Raw genomic sequence first — 22,109 nt, 5'->3', positions numbered from 1 at the left:
ACATATGTAACACACACTGGCTGCAGAACACGTACACCCTTCACGACGATCACGTTTCCTAATGGCAGAGATTTTCTCAATAAGATAATGCTCCATGTCACAAAGCCAGGAATGTGATGGAATATTTCAAGTAACATAGTGGCGAGTTTCGGTTGATGTGCTGGTCCCCCAACTAGCTAGATCTGAACCCGATCGAACACACCTGGGATGTGATTGAACGTGGCGTCAGACCTCACCGGCAACCTCCACGGAATTTACAGTGATTAGTGACTTGTTTGTGCAGATATGGTGCTAACTCCTTCCAGCGACCTCCCAAGACCTCATCATTGCTTCCACACCACGACGCGTTTCCACTGTTACCCGTGCCAAAGGTGGACGCACTGGCTGCTAGGTAGGTGGGCATAATGATCTGGCTGATCAGTTAGGTGGATATTGTGTGCAAAATGTGTTGCGGTAGAGTTAGCAGTGTAGAAGTAATAAATTAAATCGTCGTGCATGATACTGAATTTCTACTGTATGAACAGCGAAAATGTAGTTAGCGAGAAACTTTTTTTCTCTGTTTATCATATTGTGGAGGGTATTTGGGACAAAAAGTTTTGTAAACGTTGGAAATTATTTGTGAAGTTTGGTGGAAGTTGCTACGTGTTCTCATTCTGAAATACTGGATGGGATCAGCGTAATTTGCGTGCCATGAGTTATGCTGACTCAAGGCATATGCATACTTTCTAACTGTAATATGAGAATGGTTTGAAACTTTCTTGGGACGGAATAGAAAAAAAGTAATTACATCACTGAAACTTTTTTTATTTTTCAATGTAGTCTCCTTTTAGATTAATGCACTTGGTCCAACGATGTTCCAGTCCCATGATCCTTTCACGAAAATGAGTTTCCTCCAGGTCTGCAAAATAGTTGTCAACTCCAGCTATTAATTCTTCGTTTGAAATGAATCTTCACCCACCAAGAAAAATTTTCAGTTTTGGGGCGAGATGGAAGTCTGATGGAGCCACACCAGTTGAATAAGGCGGTGTGGCAACAATTTATATCTTACTTCGTGTAATTTTGCCATGGCGATGGCACATGTGTGTGGGCGTGCATTGTCTTGATTGAAGATGACTTTCTTCCTTGCTAAACCTGGCCTTTTTTAGCGTATCGTTTGTTGCAGTTTGTTCAGGAGGTTAGCATAGTATTCTCCAGTAATTGTGTTCCCGGTGGGGAGATAATCTACAAATAGATTCCCTTCGCATCCCAGAACACTGATGCCATGACATTCCACACCGAAGGAATTGTCTTTGCTTTCTTTGGTGGTGGGGAATCAGAATATTTCCATTGCTTTGGTTGTTGTTTTGTCTCTGGGGTATAGCAGTGCACCAAAGTTTCATCTGTGGTCACAAACTGGCGCAAAAAATCTTGTTCGTTTCTCCTGAAATGGGGCAAACATTGTTCCGATATGTCCATTCTCATGCGTTTTTGATCCAGCGTCAAGAGTCGCAGCACCCATCTTGCACATAATTTTTTGATTTCTAATTCTTCAGCTGAAATGTGATATACCCTTTCAGATGACATCTGGCAAAAATGAGCAATTTCATGCACTTTCAGTCGGCGAGCCTCCATGACCACTTTGTGCACTTTTGCAATGATTTCTGGAGTAGTGACACATCTTGACCGACCACTGTGCGGATCAACATCTAAACTTTCCCGATCAAATTTAAATTCATTTGTCCACTTGGCAACAGTGGAATATGAAGGAGCAAAGTCCCCCCAGTGTATTCTGGAAATCGGCATCAATGTCCTTTGCTTTCATACCTTTCTTTACGAAGTATTTAATCACTCCTCGTATCTCGATTTTTTCCATCTTCGCAAATCACTACGCGGGAACAACAACAGCGCCACGTCACTGCCACAGTTCTGTTCCAAGAGCATTGACATGGCACGTGCTTACAGAAAACTGTCCAATTAATACCACGTGAACAATTCGTTTCGCTAGCGCTGACCTCTTGTGGTGATTCCGAGAGCTTTTCAAACCACCCTTGTACTTGTCATACCGTGTTAAACCTTTAACATAAGATTATACACTACTGGCCAATAAAAATTGCTACACCACGAAGTAGGAACGTTTCAAACCGATTTCTCATACACAAACAGCAGTTGACCGGCGTTGCCAGGTGAAACATTGTTGTGATGCCTCGTGTAAGGAGGAGAAACGCGTACCATCACGTTTCCGACTTTGATAAAGGTCGGATTGTAGCCTATCGCGATTGCGGTTTATCGTATCGCCACATTGCTGCTCGCGTTGGTCGAGATCCAATGACTGTTAGCAGAATATGGAATCGGTGGGTTCAGGAGGGTAATATGGAACGCCGTGCTGGATCCCACTAGCAGTCGAGATGACAGGCATCTTATCCGCATGGCTGTAACGAATCTTGCAGCCACATCTCGATCCCTGAGTCAACAGATGGGGACGTTTGCAAGACAACAACCATCTGCACGAACAGTTCGACGACGTTTGCAGCAGCATGGACTATCAGCTCGGAGACCATGGCTGCGGTTACCCTTGACACTGCATCACAGAGAGGAGCGCCTGCGATGGTGTACTCAACGACGCACCTGGGTGCACGAATGGCAAAACGTCATTTTTTCGGATGAATCCAGGTTCTGTTTACAGCTTCTTGATGGTCGCATCCGTGTTTGGCGACATCGCGGTGAACGCACATTGGAAGCGTGTATTCGTCATCGCCATGCTGGCGTATCACCCGGCGTGATGGTATTGGGTGCCATTGGTTACACGTCTCGGTCACCTCTTGTTCGCATTGACGGCACTTTGAACAGTCGTCGTTACATTTCAGATGTATTACGACCTGTGGCTCTACCCTTCATTCGATCCCTGCGAAACCCTACATTTCAGCAGGATAATGCACGACCGCATGTTGCAGATCCTGTATGGGCCTTTCTGGATACAGAAAATGTTCGACTGCTGCCCTGCCCGGCACATTCTCCAGATCTCTCACCAATTGAAAACGTCTGGTCTATGGTGGCCGAGCAACTTCAAAAATGGTTCAAATGGCTCTGAGCACTATGGGACTTAACATCTGTGGTTATCAGTCCCCTAGAACTTAGAACTACTTAAACCTAACTAACCTAAGGACATCACACACATCCATACCCGAGGCAGGATTCGAACCTGCAACCGTAGCGGTCACGCGGTTCCAGACTGAAACGCCTAGAACCGCACGGCCTCATCGGCCGGCTGCCGGGCAACTGGCTCGTTACAATACGCCAGTCATTACTCTGGACGATCTGTGGTATCGTGTTGAAGCTGCATGGGCAGCTGTACCTGTACACGCCATCCAAGCTCTGTTTGACTCAATGCCCAGGCGTATCAATGCCGTTATTATGCCCAGAGGTGGTTGTTCTGGGTACTGATTTCTCAGGATCTATGCACCCAAATTGCGTGAAAATGTAATCACATGTCAGTTCTAGTATAATATATTTGTCCAATGAATACCCGTTTCTCATCTGCATTTATCCTTGGTGTAGCAATTTTAATGGCCAGTAGTGTACATATTAATGAGGAGGTTAAGATATCATTTTAAAAATTTTTGTTACATAAAAACTGATAATCAAATGTTTGTTTCTCCTGGAAGCTATTAGATAGGCAACCCGCAATTGGGCGCCATGCACCGCGTTAGTCACTGTTGCCACCATCAGACTGGCATGGTAGTCCAGGATTTTCTTTGAAGACAAGCCCCTTCTGTGAATGGATGAGTGGCTACTAATCATGCTCATTATTGTTTCCTCTGCCTTTTAGGTCCGTCTACTGTCGTCATTTCTTTGATGTGTACATGTTATGCAGAAGCTTAAATTCGCTGTCGAATGCCAGAGCTACACTGCCATCTCGAGAAAGACAGTCTAACATAAAACATTTCCTTCATTTACTGTCATGATGTACGAAGGCTCTTTGTGCAGTCTGTGGGCATGTCACTGACAAGGATATCCAGTTGGGGAAGGGGGAGGTGGGGGGACCTAGGTACTCGGTTATGGTGTATTTTTAATGTCGTGGAAGACGAATGGCGACTTGCAAGTAGCCATATAAAAGTTACAGCTCCGATCCTGTTAAAAACTTGCGCAATGCCGACTTTTAAATCATTTTCTTGAAAGCAAAATACCTGACTACACTAATTTTTTCACTCGTTGAGAGCTATGGGGGTGGGGGCGCCCTTTGCCAGCGACCCATTACCTCAGTGTCGTGGTTAAAGTGATTATAAACTTAATTTTTCTATTTCTGTTACCATTACTCGTTATTATCCATCGTTACCGTTAAATTCTAAACCATCGTTCAATATAACTTAGACAAATATACGTTCCGAGCAAGGCGTTAAGGGACGAGAAAGACTCATCCTGGTTTAATAACCGCGTTGGAAGACTCCTACATAAACGAAAAGAGCTTCATCAGATGTTCACGAGAATCAAAACCCAACTGACGAAAAAGAGCTGAACAAAGTTATAATAAACGTAAGGAGAGCAATGAGAGAAGCGTACAGTGTCGCTAAAGGAAAATTTTGCTAAGCGGTCTGACTAAAAACACTAAAAAGATTTGGTCATAAGTAAAATCACAAAGCACCTTATTCAGTCACTCAGACGAGAGAAGGTCGAAATACTGAATTCGGTCCCTCCCTTCCACTATCTCATGGACACCGAAATGGCAAATATTGAGATGAGTGCCGCTGAATAGCACATAGTAGTGGAAAGGCATCAGGACCAGATGACAGACCTGTAATATTCTACAGAATTTATGCGAAAGAACTCACCGTCCTTCTAGTACCAGTTTATCGTCGGTCATCGGGACAACGAAGGGTACCTAGTGACTGAAAAAAATCGCAGGCCATTTCCATTTTACATAAGGGTCATAGGCAGGGCTGGTTCGAGAACATTTTTCCGCACAAGTGACTTATCATTTGACGTCCCACTCCCCCGTTTTCCTTCGTACGAGGGTAATCCCAAAAGTAAGGTCTCCTATTTTTTTATAAGTACAGAACTCTGTATGTATGGCAGTTGGTCACACTGTTATGAAGAGTGCTTCAAGCGCTGTGTGTAAACATGCCCGAGCGGTCTAAGGCGCTGCAGTCATGGACTGTACGGCTGGTCCCGGCGGAGGTTCGAGTCCTCCCTCGGGCATGGGTGTGTGTGTTTGTCCTTAGGATAATTTAGGGTAAGTAGTGTGTAAGTTTAGGGACTGATGACCTTAGCAGTTAAGTCCCATAAGATTTCACACACATTAGAACATTTGTTTGTAAACATGCGCACGCCGTACTGAGGCGCTCAGTCTTGGCTTGGCAGCCGTTGAGAATGGAGCTCCCGTTGGATGTTACCGTCGCCAAGTGCGAATTGCGCGCAGTTATTCGGTTTTTAAACGCAAAGGGCACTGTGCCGATTGAAATCCATCGCCAATTGAGGGAAGTGTATGGTGAGTCGTGCATGGATGTCAAAAATGTTCGCAAGTGGTGTAGAGAGTTTGCAGCTGGTCGGACCGAAATTCACGACGAACAAAGGAGCAGGAGACCGTCAATTTCTGAGGAGACAGTGTTGAATGTTGAGCAAAGCATGCGTGAAGATCGGCGGATCCCCGTGGATGATCTCTGCACGTTGGTTCCTGAGGTTTCCCGAAGCACCGCTCACAGAATTTTAACGGAAACATTGAACTACCGGAAGGTGTGCGCAAGATGGGTGCCACGCATGCTGGTTGAGGACCACATGCGGCAACGAGTTGATGCTTCCCGCACATTTCTTCACCACCTTGCAGCCGAACAGGACAACTTTCTGGACGCAATTGTCACGGGCGACGAAACCTGGGCATACCACTTTACACCTGAGACCAAGCAACAATCACGCCAGTTCATAACTTTCTGAACAGGATGGCGGCGAACTGCTATGACATGGCCACACAAAAACTGCTACAGCATCTACCAAACTGCATAATCACCATTTGGTGATTATGTCGAAAAATAGCTAAATGTTCAAGCTGTAAACTGATGTAAACCATTGTAGAAATAAACAGGTCTATGTACCCGTCGTCTAGGGGTAGCGTCTTTGATTCATAATCGAAACGTCTTCGGTCCCGGGTTCGATTACCGCCACTGCTTAAATTTTGATAAATAATCAGCATTGTCGACCGCAGACTTCCGGCATAAGAAGTCAGCCTCATTCTGCCAACGGCCTTGTCAAAGAGGGCGGAGGAGCGGATAGAGGTTCAGGGCACTCTCTTGTACTAGGGGTGGGAAATTGCCCCTAAAGGCGGAAGAATCAGCAATGATCAACGACATGAGGATGCAGAAGGCAATGGAAACCACTGCATTAAAGACACGTAACGTGTATCCACAGGACATGTGGCCTGTAATTGAAGAAGTGTCATGATGATCTCTCCATTGGCAAAAGATTCCGGAATAGTTCCCCATTCGGATCTCCGGGAGGGGACTGCCAAGGGGGAGGTTACCATGAGAAAAAGATTCAATAATCAACGAAAGGATAACGTTCTACGAGTCGGGGCGTGGAATGTCAGAAGCTTGAACGTGGTAGGGAAACTAGAAAATCTGAAAAGGGACATGCAAAAGCTCAATCTAGATATAGTAGGGGTCAGTGAAGCGAAGTGGAAGGAAGACAAGGATTTCTGGTCAGATGAGTATCGGGTAATACCAACAGCAGCAGAAAATGGTATAACAGGTGTAGGATTCGTTATGAATAGGAAGGTAGGGCAGAGGGTGTGTTACTGTGAACAGTTCAGTGACCGGGTTGTTCTAATCAGAATCGACAGCAGACGAACACCGACAACGATAGTTCAGGTATACATGCCGACGTCGCAAGCTGAAGATGAACAGATAGAGAAAGTGTATGAGGATATTGAAAGGGTAATGCAGTATGTAAAGGGGGACGAAAATCTAATAGTCATGGGCGACTGGACTGCAGTTGTAGGGGAAGGAGTAGAAGAAAAGGTTACAGGAGAATATGGGCTTGGGACAAGGAATGAAAGAGGACAAAGACTAATTGAGTTCTGTAACAAGTTTCAGCTAGTAATAGCGAATACCCTGTTCAAGAATCACAAGAGGAGGAGGTATACTTGGAAAAGGCCGGGAGATACGGGAAGATTTCAATTAGATTACATCATGGTCAGACAGAGATTCCGAAATTAGATACTGCATTGTAAGGCGTACCCAGGAGCAGATATAGACTCAGATCACAATATAGTAGTGATGAAGAGTAGGCTGAAGTTCAAGACATTAGTCAGGAAGAATCAATACGCAAAGAAGTGGGATACGGAAGTACTAAGGAATGACGAGATACGTTTGAAGTTCTCTAACGCTATAGATACACCAATAAGGAATAGCGCAGTAGGCAGTACAGTTGAAGAGGAATGGACATCTCTAAAAAGGGCCATCACAGAAGTTGGGAAGGAAAACATAGGTACAAAGAAGGTAGCTGCGAAGAAACCATGGGTAACAAAAGAAATACTTCAGTTGATTGATGAAAGGAGGAAGTACAAACATGTTCCGGGAAAATCAGGAATACAGAAGTACAAGTCGCTGAGGAATGAAATAAATAGGAAGTTCAGGGAAGCTAAGAAGAAATGGCTGCAGGAAAAATTTGAAGACATCGAAAAAGATATGATTGTCGGAAGGACAGACTCAGCATACAGGAAAGTCAAAACAACCTTTGGTGACATTAAAAGCAACGGTGGTAACATTAAGAGTGCAACGGGAATTCCGCTGTTAAATGCAGAGGAGAGAGCAGATAGGTGGAAAGAATACATTGAAAGCCTCTATGAGGGTGAAGATTTGTCTGATGTGATAGAAGAAGAAACAGGAGTCGATTTAGAAGAGATAGGGGATCCAGTATTAGAATCGGAATTTAAAAGAGCTTTGGAGGACTTACGGTCAAATAAGGCAGAAGGGATAGATAACATTCCATCAGAATTTCTAAAATCATTGGGGGAAGTGGCAACAAAACGACTATTCACGATGATGATGATGATTATTATTATTAGTGTTTTAGGGCGCACAAACGACTATTCACGTTGGTGCGTAGAATATATGAGTCTGGCGACATACCATCTGACTTTCGGAAAAGCATCATCCACACAATTCCGAAGACGGCAAGAGCTGACAAGTGCGAGAATTATCGTACAATCAGCTTAACAGCTCATGCATCGAAGCTGCTTACAAGAATAATATACAGAAGAATGGAAAAGAAAATTGAGAATGCGCTAGGTAACGATCAGTTTGGCTTTAGGAAAAGTAAAGGGACGAGAGAGGCAATTCTGACGTTACGGCTAATAATGGAAGCAAGGCTAATGAAAAATCAAGACACTTTCATAGGATTTGTCGACCTGGAAAAAGCGTTCGATAATATAAAATGGTGCAAGCTGTTCGAGATTCTGAAAAAAGTAGGGATAAGCTATAGGGAGAGACGTGTCATATACAATACGTACAACAACCAAGAGGGAATAATAAGAGTGGACGATCAGGAACGAAGTGCTCGTATTAAGAAGGGTGTAAGACAAGGCTGTAGCCTTTCGCCCCTACTCTTCAATCTGTACATCGAGGAAGCAATGATGGAAATAAAAGAAAGGTTCAGGAGTGGAATTAAAATACAAGGTGAAAGGATATCAATGATACGATTCGCTGATGACATTGCTATCCTGAGTGAAAGTGAAGAAGAATTAAATGATCTGCTGAACGGAATGAACAGTCTGATGAGTACACAGTATGGTTTGAGAGTAAATCGGAGAAAGACGAAGGTAATGAGAAGTAGTAGAAATGAGAACAGCGAGAAACTTAACATCAGGATTGATGGTCACGAAGTCAATGAAGTTAAGGAATTCTGCTACCTAGGCAGTAAAATAACCAATGACGGACGGAGCAAGGAGGACATCAAAAGCAGACTCGCTATGGCAAAAAAGGCATTTCTGGCCAAGAGAATTCTGCTAATATCAAATACCGACCTTAATTTGAGGAAGAAATTTCTGAGGATGTACGTCTGGAGTACAGCATTGTATGGTAGTGAAACATGGAATGTGGGAAAACCGGAAGAGAATAGAATCGAAGCATTTGAGATGTGGTGCTATAGACGAATGTTGAAAATTAGGTGGACTGATAAGGTAAGGAATGAGGAGGTTCTACGCAGAATCGTAGAGGAAAGGAATATATGGAAAACACTGATAAGGAGAAGGGACAGGATGATAGGACATCTGCTAAGACATGAGGGAATTACTTCCATGGTACTAGAGGGAGCTGTAGAGGGCAAAAACTGTAGAGGAAGACAGAGATTGGAATACGTCAAGCAAATAATTGAGGACGTAGGTTGCAAGTGCTACTCTGAGATGAAGAGGATAGCACAGGAAAGGAATTCGTGGCGGGCCGCATCAAACCAGTCAGTAGACTGGTGACAAAAAAAAAAAAAAAAAAAAAAAAAAAAAAAATGTACTTATAAAAAAAATAGGAGACCTTACTTTTGGGATTACCCTCGTACATTTTTCACCTACGTCAGTTTTCGCAACTGTGATCTGCACTGCATAAAAATCTTCCACTTGTGTGCCTCTGACGCTCCTCTCAGCTTGGTGCCCCAAATAAACAGGACATCATTTTTCCACACGACAATAGCCTACCTCATGACAGTGGAATCCATTAAACTGGGTACATGTGTCTGCTAACAGCGCAGAGCACAACTACAACTTGTCCAGTCAAGTTGATGAGGGGCAGTTTCCCGTTGCCGTTGGAGGACAGAAACGATGAATACGTCGATATGCTTTTGGTACTGGGTGCATCCGATAACCAAGCTGCTGTTTTCGCTGGCTCTATCTATTTGCTTTGTTTTACTATTACTCGCGTAACAACTAATATATGAGATAAAATATGTTGCTACGAAAAGAGCCACGAAATACCTTTTAGTGCTGCTGTGCTATGACTTTCTTTGGATCATTAATTTTCAACGAAACAAAATATATTATGTTCTTATTATTCTGGATCTGGCTTTCTATTAAAGGAATATTTTTTCGTTACTGTAACTCGCCATAAAGTTCAACATATCTTCCTTACTTCATAGTTATTGAAAAGGTTAATGAAAATTACTTCGTTATCAATACTGATGTTACAGTACGCAATGATTGTTCAACATCAAAATTTTGCAGTGGACTTTTGTTAACAGTAAAACACCAATAAGTACTACGACTAACACGAGAACATGAGACTATTATCATAGAAAAAGATGTTTTTACTATAAGGTTTGCCAGACCAGAACTACACACAGCAAGATTTCTTTTATGTTATGAAGGTAAATTATCTTTTTGCACTGTTAATAATATATTATCAGCAGCCCGCGTCGACCTGTAAAACACATCATAAAATCTGCTGCTCTGCTCTGCAATTCCGGAAGCTGAAAGAAATAATTTTAGTTCACTATTACCTGCCCGCTTCTTTGCGGTATGATTGGTTTCATTTGATGCAGTTTGAGTGCGCCGCGGCAGCGGCTCGTTCGTTCGTAGCGCAGCTCTGCACCACGAATGATATTTAAATAACTGAAAATCTCTTAAAAGGATGGGATAAAATACCAGGCAAGCTTATTACAAATCATAATGCAAGTTTTCACTAACAAGGGAACCTCCCCATCGAACCCCAATCAGATTTAGTTATAAGTTGGCACAGTGGATAGGCCTTGAAAAACTGAACACAGATCAATCGAGAAAACAGGAAGAAGTTGTGTGGAACTATGAAAAAAAGAAGCAAAATATGCAAACTGAGTAGTCCATGTGCAACATAGGCAACATCACGGAGGGTGTGAGTTTAGGAGTGCCGTGGTCCCGTGGTTAGCGTGAGCAGCTGTGGAACGAGAGGTCCTGGGTTCAAATCTTCCCTCGAGTGCAAGGTTTACTTTCTTTATTTTCGCAAAGTTATGATCTGTCCGTTCGTTCATTGACGTCTCTGTTTACCGTAATAAGTTTAGTGTCTGTGTTTTGCGACCGCATCGCAAAACCGTTCGATTAGTAGACGAAAGGACGTGCCTCTCGAATGGGAACCGAAAACATTTGATCGCAAGGTCATAGGTCAACCGATTCCTCCACAGGAAAACATGTCTGATATATTCTATACGACACAGGCGACGGCATGTGCGTCACATGACAGGAATATGTTGTCGACCCACCTAACTTGTACACTTGACGAATGGGTAAAAAGATTCTTCTCCCTTGCCCGATTTGGGTTTTCTTGTGGATGTGATAATCACTCCCAAAAAAGTGATGAAAACATAAGAGTTTGTCACATATAACTGCAACAAATGAATGCAACAGTTTCACAGTCGCAGTTTTCCCTGTGCTCTGTCAAAACATATGTTTTTAACGTTTCAATTTTTCCGTGTGTAGACCGTCGAATCCTGCATATGTCCAAGCAAATCTGAACATGTCCTGGAATTTTGGAGAGCGAAGTTGATTATGTGTGAGTGCCTGAACTTTGATAATTGTCTGAAAATAAAAGATTAAACTTTTCACTCGAGGGAATACTTTAACCAAGGACCGTTCGTTCCTTAGCTGCTCACGCTAACCACGGGACCACGGCGCTCCTGAGCTCACACTGTCCTTGATGTTACTTTTCTTACGCATGGACTACTCAGTTTGTATATTTTGCTTATTTTTTTCATAGTTCCACACAACTTCTTCCTGTTTTCTCGATTGATCTGTGTTCAGTTTTTCAAGGCCTATCCACTGTGCCAACTTATAACTAAATCTGAGGGGGGTGCGATGTGGAGGTTATCTTGTAAGTAACTCTATTCAAACATTTAAACAGATTAAGTTATTACACACCTTTACAAATCAATGTCTAATGGCGTCCCTCTCTCAATCTTGACAAAAGAATGCTACGCAAGCGTACAATATAACGTCACAGGCTCTTCCTACTCACGTAACTCCAAGAAGCAGACAGAGAAATTAATGTTCGGTTATTACTATTTATACTAGTCACATATTCTCATCTTTGTTTGATATTTAATAAGTATCGTATGTGGCGGTTTCAGTACTCGCCGACACAGATATTATTAAGAAAAAAATCAGTACATAATTCTATACAAGAACAAAACATGACACATAATGCTTTCTCTTTATTACATAAAGTTCACACAATCGTTGTCCACGCAATTACAATCATCCAGTTCAATTATTCTGTTCTCCTTTTCTTTTTTACCACATATAATATGTATTTGCTAAAAGACGTTACATGCTGCAGCTCGCGAACATGCTGCACAGTGTCCTCAAAGGCACAACCCGATAAGAATGTTTTTCGTCGCCTGAAGCAACGCCTTCGGAAAACCGGTAGTCTTCGTCCACAAGTAATGGACAGAGGTCGTCCAAGCACTAGACATACTCCACAAACAAAGGAAGCGATTCTTGAAACCATTTACCAATCACTTCGGTTAAGTACCCGTCATATTGTATGGCAGTTCCAGATATCTTACAGACTGGTTGTCGAGGTGTTTCTCGATGAGGAACTACATCCGTATCATTACACGTTAATTCAACACCAGCGGCGAGAAGATCGCATTCGACGAGTATAGTTTTGTGAATGGCTTTTGCACCAAGTGGGAGATAACGAACGTTTTATAAATATGGGCAGACACTCGTGAAGGTATTTTCAACCTCCACAGAAGCTATTATTGGTCGGAACACAACCCACATGTCGGCCATGAACGTGTCTTTCAAACATGCTTTGGCATAAACCTGAGGGCTGGATTCGTGGAAGGAGTGCTTTTGAGTCCTTACCCTATTGCCGGACATGTCAAATGCGCCCCTCTGCCGTTCGTTGCTTTGCAGTACTTTGCCTGACAGATCAGAAAACTTTCCACTTAGTGTTCAGAGACAGCTTCGGTTTCAGCATGATAGTGCACCACCACACTTTGGAACGAATGTGGATAATTATTTAACTGACGGGTGCCAGGGAAATGGACTGGTGATGGAGGTGCAATGTTCTGACCCGAACGTTCCCCAGATATTAATCAACTAGATTTTTTATTTATGGGAACACTTAAAGCAACAAGTTTTGGTAGTCCGCCCCATGGATGTACGTAACCTAATAGCTCGCGTGCATACCGCTTCAGCAGTGGTGGATGCAGATGTGATGCATAAGGCCCAGCGAAGCATGATTGAACGAGTGGTGATTGCAAATGCAAAGTGGCTGATCTGAACATCTTCTCTAAAGTGAACGTTGCTCATACATGTAAGTACCAGCTCTGCGAGGTAAAGTCTGGATTTCAAACGTACAGGATGGAATTATTGCACTTAGCATAATGTGCAATCTAGTGTACCTTACTCATTGTGTTTTTTGTATCTCATGGATAAAGACGATTCTCTCGTGGGCTTTTCTCAAAATAATTGTTAATTTGGTTATTAGATTAATTTTGATTTGAATTAAATTGCTTTTTGTAAGACGGTTTGTTCAATGAAAGTTAATCCTTAGCAAACTCATTAATCACGTTAATAATTGTAAGACACACTGACGTTACATGTAAGTAGAAAAATCAAATAAACTCTTTTTTAGGTTCTTGCCTCGGCTAAACGTTTCTTCTCAAACATGAGATCTCTATTATTTGCATTTACCCACACACGCGCTAGAGAATAATTTCTTACCATTTTCTTTCGTAATGCATTGTAGTCTGAGTCGTAGCTCTGGATCTCGGCTGTTAAACTGAAAATAAAAATCTGAAGGCTTTGTCTTCCGTTGCAGCGGCTGGCGGCTGTGGAAAAATTGTCTTATTGAAGCGGGAGAATAATTCGCTTCCACTAATTTCATAAATTAAAATTGCCACGTAATGGCGGCTGTGGCTGCAACGACAGCTGCAATTGTTGCACTGAAAATAACTTCAATTACTGATATTTAAAGGAAGCGGACATGAGATAGGGCTCACCTCTTATAATTAGAAGTGAATAATAGCATGAAACTAATTCATTATCGGATTACAAGTACAATAATGCTTACATTCAACAGCACCCGTCAAGATGTCCGACTACTCGCATGTAAGACAAGAGAGAGAAAGAGTGATAACGGATAAAAGACGACTAAAGATGATTCCTTCACCGTCTATGTGGTCCATTATTGTCAGTGCATCGTTTTTATTCTTTGCTCTCGAAAAGGACGCACAGAATTTTATATGATAATAATAATAATACACATGAGAGAAAATTAAATATAGCCTGAGCGGTTAATGTTCACGTATAATTCAATATTAAATGTTTTTTTTTCAAATACCACTTTCAAGTTTCTGTAATATTTCTACTGGGGACGGTACACGATGTTACTGTTTCCACTATTATTTTCTATTGGCATTATTTGTGTCGTATATGGAACAAAGTGGTCGTTTGCATCTGTAAGAAGTCTTAATGTTTAAATAAAGGTAACAGCAACAGAAAGAAATACACAAGATATCTGGGGAGGTGCAAACAGCTTACAGTATGATGGTTTAACCGAAAAGAAGTTTGTAATGAACGTGACTCAAACATCGGCGAGTCTGCATATCATGCACCACCGCAATGCCTGCTCTCATTGAGCTATTTTTTTTTTCGCGACGACTACTTTTTTTTTAATAGAAAGGCCCCTAGGAAAATGGAACAAAAAAACCTAAGTGCCACCGCCACTTTTCGTCCTATAAAAAAAAAAATCTGGTCCACTTCAGGCGTTGGGTCCTGACTAAACCTACCCCAGAAAGCTGCCTATATACCAGGGGAAATATGGGAAATCAAGGTTAGGGCTATCCTTACAAACAAAATAAAATCTTCCTTTTTCTGGAGTTTATTTTTATTTTTTGTTTAGTTTTGTTGTGTAATTGATCAGAGGCCTTCTGCCCCCCGCTGGTAATATGTTGAATCACGTCTTCTCGAAATTGATGTGTTCCGGTCAGTTGTTCAGAAATGGTCATTGGTTCAAACAGAAAACCTTCTTCTCTCTTGGCTTAACACATTCCAGCTGCGAGGCGGGTCGTGGAAAGCACTCCCAAGGAAGTTCGAGAAAAATTGTATTTTGGGTGACGGACAACGACATAATAACGGTCATTGAGATATGTCCAAAAATCGAGTACAAAGTCTATAGTTTGTGCAAATAGGTAGTGAATGGCATGTCCGCGAGTCAAATTCACAGCATTGGTCTTTGTCCGAGGAAAATAGTCACGTTCCGGAGATAATAATGAAAGGGGAGTAATCCGATCCGGAATGTCCCGCGTTAGAAAAGCCACAAAACGACGAATCAAGTGCCAAACCTCCGCCGCCGGTCCGCAAACAAACCGATGTTCATCATTGTCTGGCACTCCACACGTGGAACATAGAGGTGATTGGACGAGGTTGTGATATTCGCTATTTTTGACTTAATTAAAACAGCAAATACGAGTAGTTAATACTTTCAGCCAGAAGGCAAATGCTTGTAAATAATGATTAATGTATAATGAGGCGTCGCATGGCGACGGTGGAGTTTTCTAAATAATGTAATTTGTCGTCTTTGGGCGGCAATATAAACAGAAAAATACGGATAGATATGCGATCCTTCACTATTTTGTTCGCTGGAGAACAAATGAAGCCTTGAGCGCTAAAGACTTCTACTGTTTTTCTTGAGTAATACGGACGCAGATTTGTGGCGGTCTGATCTAATTTTTTACTAAACGTATAAAAATGTGTTATGTCTAAGTTTGAGTGAAGTGTAAAGAACTGTTATAACTTACCGTGACGACGCACGAGCGACTCAAAGAAGACAATGGCCATATAAAAGAGCGCTCAATGGACATGATACGGTCATAAAAATCTACCGTCATTGTAGTACTAAGCTTAAGGTACGATATATGTTTTAGTTTATAATAAATATTTGTTCTGGGAATACTGAATCATTTAGCAGTGCTCATTCCTATCATCTCCTCAGTATTATTTTCATTTTAATTATGCATTTTGCTAAGATTACAGACACGGAGATCAGCAGTCCAATGTGCGTGTTACATTGATAAAAAGAAAACTGTTTTATCGTCTTCTTGCATCAGCTTTAATATTGAATTTCCCTTTTGTGTGATGTTACAGTTGTTTTTGCGCCCTTAAGAACTTTCTGGTCCCTTAGGAAATTGTTTTGTCATAACAATAACTTCACAACCCGGTATGATCGTATCTACGATCATGAAGTAATTAGAAAGACGATAATGCGATTTCTTAATCAATAGCACGCTAGTTGTGACTGCCTCAAGCCACGCGAAACTGCAAGTAAAAACTATTCACATCTCATAATGCAATATTTTATGACAATGGTCAATCCATGATTCTTACGCCAATTGTGATTGATAAAACAGTAAGCAAAATCTCAATTTCCAACTTTCCATTGAATAACAACATCGCTTTTATTTTGTAACATCACACTTGGCGCCCGAACAGGGACTTGCCCAAAAATTTGTTCAGACACTTGGAAAATTTTCTATGTGCTTGTGTTAATAAATGTTCTGTCGTTTCATGTACACATCACCTCTCTGTGAGTAAGACAGAAAATACGCTGGTCGATAACGCAGTTTAATTATCGAGAGAAAGGAAAAGAAAAGAGACGCGAATTTGCTGAGACAACATAGTGCAAACCAAGCCATCAAAAAGTAAGTCAGAATTTTGCATACGCAGTGTAGTGCTTCAGTAGCAACGTTGCTTTTCCAAGTCGATCCATATCCTTTCTATCTCCTTCCCGCTATAGAAAATCTGCTTTATTTTATCTTTCAAAGTAAAATTCTTCGTAGTCTGATGATAGAAATTATTTCTCCCCTTTTGTTAGTATAGCTGTATTACATTTTCAACATGGTGGATAGTGTGTGCAATTTGCAGTGAAGAGCATCTTCATTCATTTGTCTGAAACGTTTAGGTTCCATCTTGTCTTCTCGCTAGATAGAATTTCATTTGTTGCTCACGCGAGAGCGTTGCTCTTAGCGGACTCACCACATCACTGACAAACGACGAAAGCCTTGCGTAGCACGCGGTTTACTGACGAAAATGGCAGATAGTAAACACAGACAGGTGACAACAGGAGACGGGAGTGAAGACGTTAATAGTATTCCATACCCTTTACGATCACGAACGGTAGGTTCCCGTGTGGAAACTGAACTAACCATGTCTGTAACAGGGGAAAGTGACCCTAAAGTCCAAATTCTTCCCGCTGCAGCTACAAATGACCTCGGTGCGTTAATGGAAATGCTGAAACAACAGTTTGACGCATTAAATGAGACTATAAAAACACAAAATGAGACTGTTAACGCCCGATTAGATGCTGTAAGCGAATCAGTAAAAACACAAAATGAGACTATAAAAACACAAAATGAGACTGTTAACGCCCGATTAGATGCTGTAAGCGAATCATTAAAAACACAGCTAGGCACAATCAAAACAGATCTGCATAAAGAAATTACGGCTGAATTAAATACCCATTTGGGTGAGGTGCAAACTAAGATCAGTGATCAAATTCAGAAAATGCAGAAACAGGTGAAAAGTGAAATAGCTGAAGTATCTGGAACATTAAACACAAAAATTCAGGCAGCTACCAAAGAAATAAACTCAGTTAGAAATGCAGTATCTGACATTGAAGGTGTAGTGGAGGATCTGTCGAGGCAGATAGACTCAATCAATATTGAAGAACAGGTTAAGAGCACCGTGAAAGCACACGCGGAGGCATCGTCGGAACACTACGGTGAATGGATAAAGGGTAAAGATATTTTTATCGAAAAGAAGGTCAGGGAGGAGCTTAGGGAGACTGTCAAGGATGTAACTTATGAAATCTTAGCTGCTCCTGGTAAGTCGGGAGACACAGTGGTTTCTGAATTGGGACAGATTCGGAGAACACTTACACGGGATCTTCCCGAGTGGAAGCAGCAAGTAGTGGACGAAGTCAGAATGCTGAGAAACTGGGTAGAAAATCCGCACACGCATACGCAAACTATAGGGAACAACTCTTTAGACGGTGACGAATGTCAGTCAACTCCTTATCGTTCACCGCCTGATTACATGCAAAACAACAGTCCTGTTGAGTCCCGAGTAGGGAAAATAAATGATCCGCCCACAATTTTGAGTTTAATGCAAGAGGAAAGTGTGATTAAGCATCGCACTTTTCCTGTTTTTCATCCGCAGAAGCGAGAAATACACCCCATCGTGTTCCTAAAGAATTTTTCCGGCATATTTCCCAGGAGGTGGACAGACAGACAGCGTATTCAGTTCGTCACTGGCTTTATTTCTGGTGATGCAGCATTATGGGGAACGGAAATGGTAGACACGTGTAGGAATTATGAAGAGTTTGAGAAAATGTTCTTGGCAAAATTTTGGAGTAATGGGGTACAGCAAAGATTAAGGAAGGAGGTGTATGGTGCGGAAATTTTCAATGAGAAGCATGGAAGCCTCCGGCGATACTTCGAGAAGTATCTAGCAAAAATTAAATTCTGGGATTCTCCGATTTCTTCCAAGGACGTAATTATGATTCTCAAAAGCAAACTCCCTGTGTCTATTAGAGAGAAACTAGTAAATGTGTCCGAAGAAGACACGGATGCATTCCTTTCTGTGCTGGATTCCTTAGATTTAATTAGCGAGGATGTGCGTTCAAAGGTTGGCAGCGGCAAATTCTTCCCTGGCAGCCAGCAGAATGCATCGCACGCGGACAACAATGCGCCGAAGGAGAGAGTGCGCTACTGCGACCGCTGTTGCCAACCTGCCAGCCGTTATGAAAACGCAAACGGCAATAACTTTAAACGGAAGCAGAAAACCAATTACAGTAATCAGCAGAGATACCAACCAATTTACAACCACCAGGTACAACATCAGTACGGAAACCCACCCTTTAATTCTGCGCCTGAGCAGCATGGAAATTCTCCACAAACTAGTGGTAATTTTTCAAATGGGCCAGTGTACAATCAAAGTTATAGGTCGAAAAATAGCAAGTGGCATGGGCAAGGCGGAGGCCACCCAGCACATCAGAACAACTTTTCACAGAATAGAGGACCGCGGAACAATTTTCAAACGGTACCAAATGCGAACTTTCCTTCACAAGGAAATGGTTCTGCCGGCAACCAAAAGATTGGGCGACAGCAGCCGTCTCAAGTATTTTATTCACAAGTGAATGCACCCAGTGGATTTTACCCCTTTACACCGGCATTTGTACCACATAACCAGCACCAATATGAAACGGAACAAACACTTAAGGCCATGAATGACAAACAGACTAAGCATCCTGCGGAAAATTAGAGGCAGCGCCTTTCAGCCTCCTAGAGGTCGCTGCCGGTTCCAGTGGGGGTACTAACGAATACTCTGATTCTGAGTATGTTAATGCGATACGGTACGACCATGAGACCGACTTACGAGATGACCTTGCACCTGACCTAGAAGCTCAAGACATTAATGACATTTATGATGAACAGGTCCAGGCTTCGATTAAGATTTCTATTGCCAACATTCCTGTCACAGCCATTGTTGATACAGGAGCAAACATCAATGTGATGTCATCATGTCTCTTCAGACAGGTGTCTTCTGTTTCAAAAGTTTTATCATTGCCGGTTCAGGGTTGCTCCATATCGGGAGCGACTGGTCCATTGAAACAAAGAGTTAGTTTACAGACACAGCTCCAACTGCAGATAGAATCTGTTTTGGTTTCTTACCTCTTGCGTACTGGAAATTTCCTTGTGTGAACTGTTAATGATAAGTATTGTGTTGAACAGCGCACTGACTACATGGTAACGGCTACTACATGTAAACTTTAAGTATTAAATGCTATGTATGGAAAAATTGTTTATAGTGATGGACATGAACTGATATTTCTTCAACAAGCTGAAGCAGGAAATTAAGGTTGCAGAAAGAATTTCAATTTAGCTTTAAGTTAGTATAAAAAAAATGTGCTTGCGAGGTGATTGCCAGGATCTATATAAATATGTAAAGGTGAGAAATGGAGGAGGATGCGTAAATAAGCACTTCTCTCAAGGTACAAGAAGATTTATAGATTTATTTTTAGTAATGTAAGTACTTGAAGTTCTGTTGTAAAAGCCCAAATTACCTGCTTAAAAAAAAAAAAAAAAGGTACATGTTCAAACACTCCAGACAGTGGACAGGAGTAAAAGAAATAGCTTAAAGTTCAGTTAAAGCGTGCTGTTAAATGGAAAAACAAGTGGTAACCCGCATGTGTTCATGCAAGGAGACAATAAGCTGTAGTAAACTAAGTTAGGTGAAATACAGTACAAATAGAGGCAAACCATGAAGCATCAATAATGTAGCGTAAGTACTCCACGAGGCCATTAATTGCTATGAAAGTAAACTATTTCCCTGTGATCTGAGCTCAATGCAAAGAGTATATGAGGAATGTTAGCTGACGAATTGATTTCAGTAGAATCAAGGTACTAAATAACCACACAGCAAGCCACCTGTATCATAAATAAGTCCAAGTAAAGATCTTCAGAAGATTTGTAGTGTAATCTAGCGACCATTCAATACCCTAATTGAAGGCTAATCTAAAGAACAAGCAATGCAGTGATATTTAAACTTAATACTGACTATAACCAGAGTAAGACGTAGAAGTAGCAAAGCATGCTGTAATGAAAGAGGTAGAAATTTATATATGTGCCTATGTTTATTATGATAATTTTATTTACATACAGATTTTATTGCAAAAATGTCTCCTAAGACACTCCTCTTATGAAATCCATTTTCCTTGTGCCCGTTCCTTTTGATCCTGGTTCATTAACCCAGACCAAGGGTCGACTTGTAAAAGGCACGTGTGCTTCGAGGCAAAGCAGTGCTTATGAGAAATGAGACACGTAGCGTGATGAACTTCGCTAGCTTTGGTAATGTTTGTTATGGACCGGTTGCGTAAACCCAGTGAACTGTGTAATTCCATTCATGCGAAAAATAGTAGACACGCGTTAACCTATTTTTTTTTCAACAGAGAACGATTGCTCAGTACATGAAGCGAAGAGGGAGACCTATTGTTATCCAGTCTGCCCTCAAATATAAAAAAAAAATTTGGCAAGCACAAAGGAAAGAACAAAAAAAAAAAAAGATTCAGCGTTAAATGCGTACTCGTTAAGTAGTAGATATGCTTCGTGGCAGTAGAAAATGATCTTGAGTGCACTAAAGAATAAATGCAACGAGTGTTGCGAAATCTGTAGTTTTCATAATGAGGAGATGAGCCCTTAAAAGAAAGTTTGAAAGAATATTTTTAGGTTCACTAGCGAAAGTAAACCTTGAGATATAAAGAGTCCATTCATAAAGCAGTTGTTCACTGGACTTAACAAAAGGAGTGACCATTAATTGTAAATATTAGCTCGTAAGTGATCTTTTGTAAATAGTAGAATATAAGTCTTTCTGTAGCAATGGAGGAAACCTGCAAAATTGATTGTTTTGTAAATGAACTCTATCGGCGAAGGAACTAAGCACGAATGCTGTGTGGAGATGCACACTAAAGTGCGACGTGCATAATAAAAATAACTGTTCACTGTATATTAGTGGTAGTGTTGTACTGCAAGTGTAAAAAGAAGTCAAGGCTACGACAATAGCTGCAACGCAAAGTTCAGTGTTGTTCTAAGTGCAGCGACAGCTAAAACATTCGTCGTCACTTACCTGTGAGCCTCATGGGAGGCAGTTGACAGAGAAGTATGGAGGCAGCTTCAGTGTCCGGCTCCTCCGATGGAAAACGCGCGCGAGGTGTTTGTATCGATGCACTCGTGTGATACGAAGTTCACAAAAAAAAAAAAAGAAAAGAAGGAGTAATCGACGACCAGCAGCTCTGTTACAGCCTGAGCGCGAACGGATACTGAGTATTGGAGCTCACGCAACACTGTGCAGCCGCTGTGAGTGGCTGACGTGTGGGAGACGAAACAATCGAAACTTTAAACTGCTAACCGCCATGACTTCCATCGTACATACTGGAGGAAAGACATTTGTACACTTGTGTGACTACAATTTCATACGTAAATTAAGCAATTTTCTTGAGTTGAAGTTAAGATGAGTGAGAAGTAGATTGTTAGATTACTCAGGCCTTAAAGCCATTAATACCGGCACTCCTGAACACTGCTAAAATGAATTATAATCCTGTCTCTTGATGGACAAAGAAAAT

General features: G+C 41.6%; 1 protein-coding gene across 1 annotated transcript in view; it reads right to left on the bottom strand.

Moving 5' to 3' along the window:
• The window catches only part of LOC126252941 (glycoprotein-N-acetylgalactosamine 3-beta-galactosyltransferase 1-like), a 508,856-nt gene extending 487,221 nt beyond the window's left edge, over positions 1 to 21,635 (bottom strand). Inside the window, exon 1 of the mRNA XM_049953946.1 lies at positions 21,614 to 21,635. The gene's annotated coding sequence lies outside the window, so the exon portion shown is untranslated. The remainder of the gene's footprint in view (positions 1 to 21,613) is intronic.
• Positions 21,636 to 22,109: the final 474 nt, after the last annotated feature.

Source organism: Schistocerca nitens, chromosome 4 (assembly GCF_023898315.1).
Source record: "Schistocerca nitens isolate TAMUIC-IGC-003100 chromosome 4, iqSchNite1.1, whole genome shotgun sequence".
Lineage (NCBI taxonomy): Eukaryota > Metazoa > Arthropoda > Insecta > Orthoptera > Acrididae > Schistocerca > Schistocerca nitens.
This window is presented reverse-complemented; position numbering and strand designations above follow the sequence as displayed.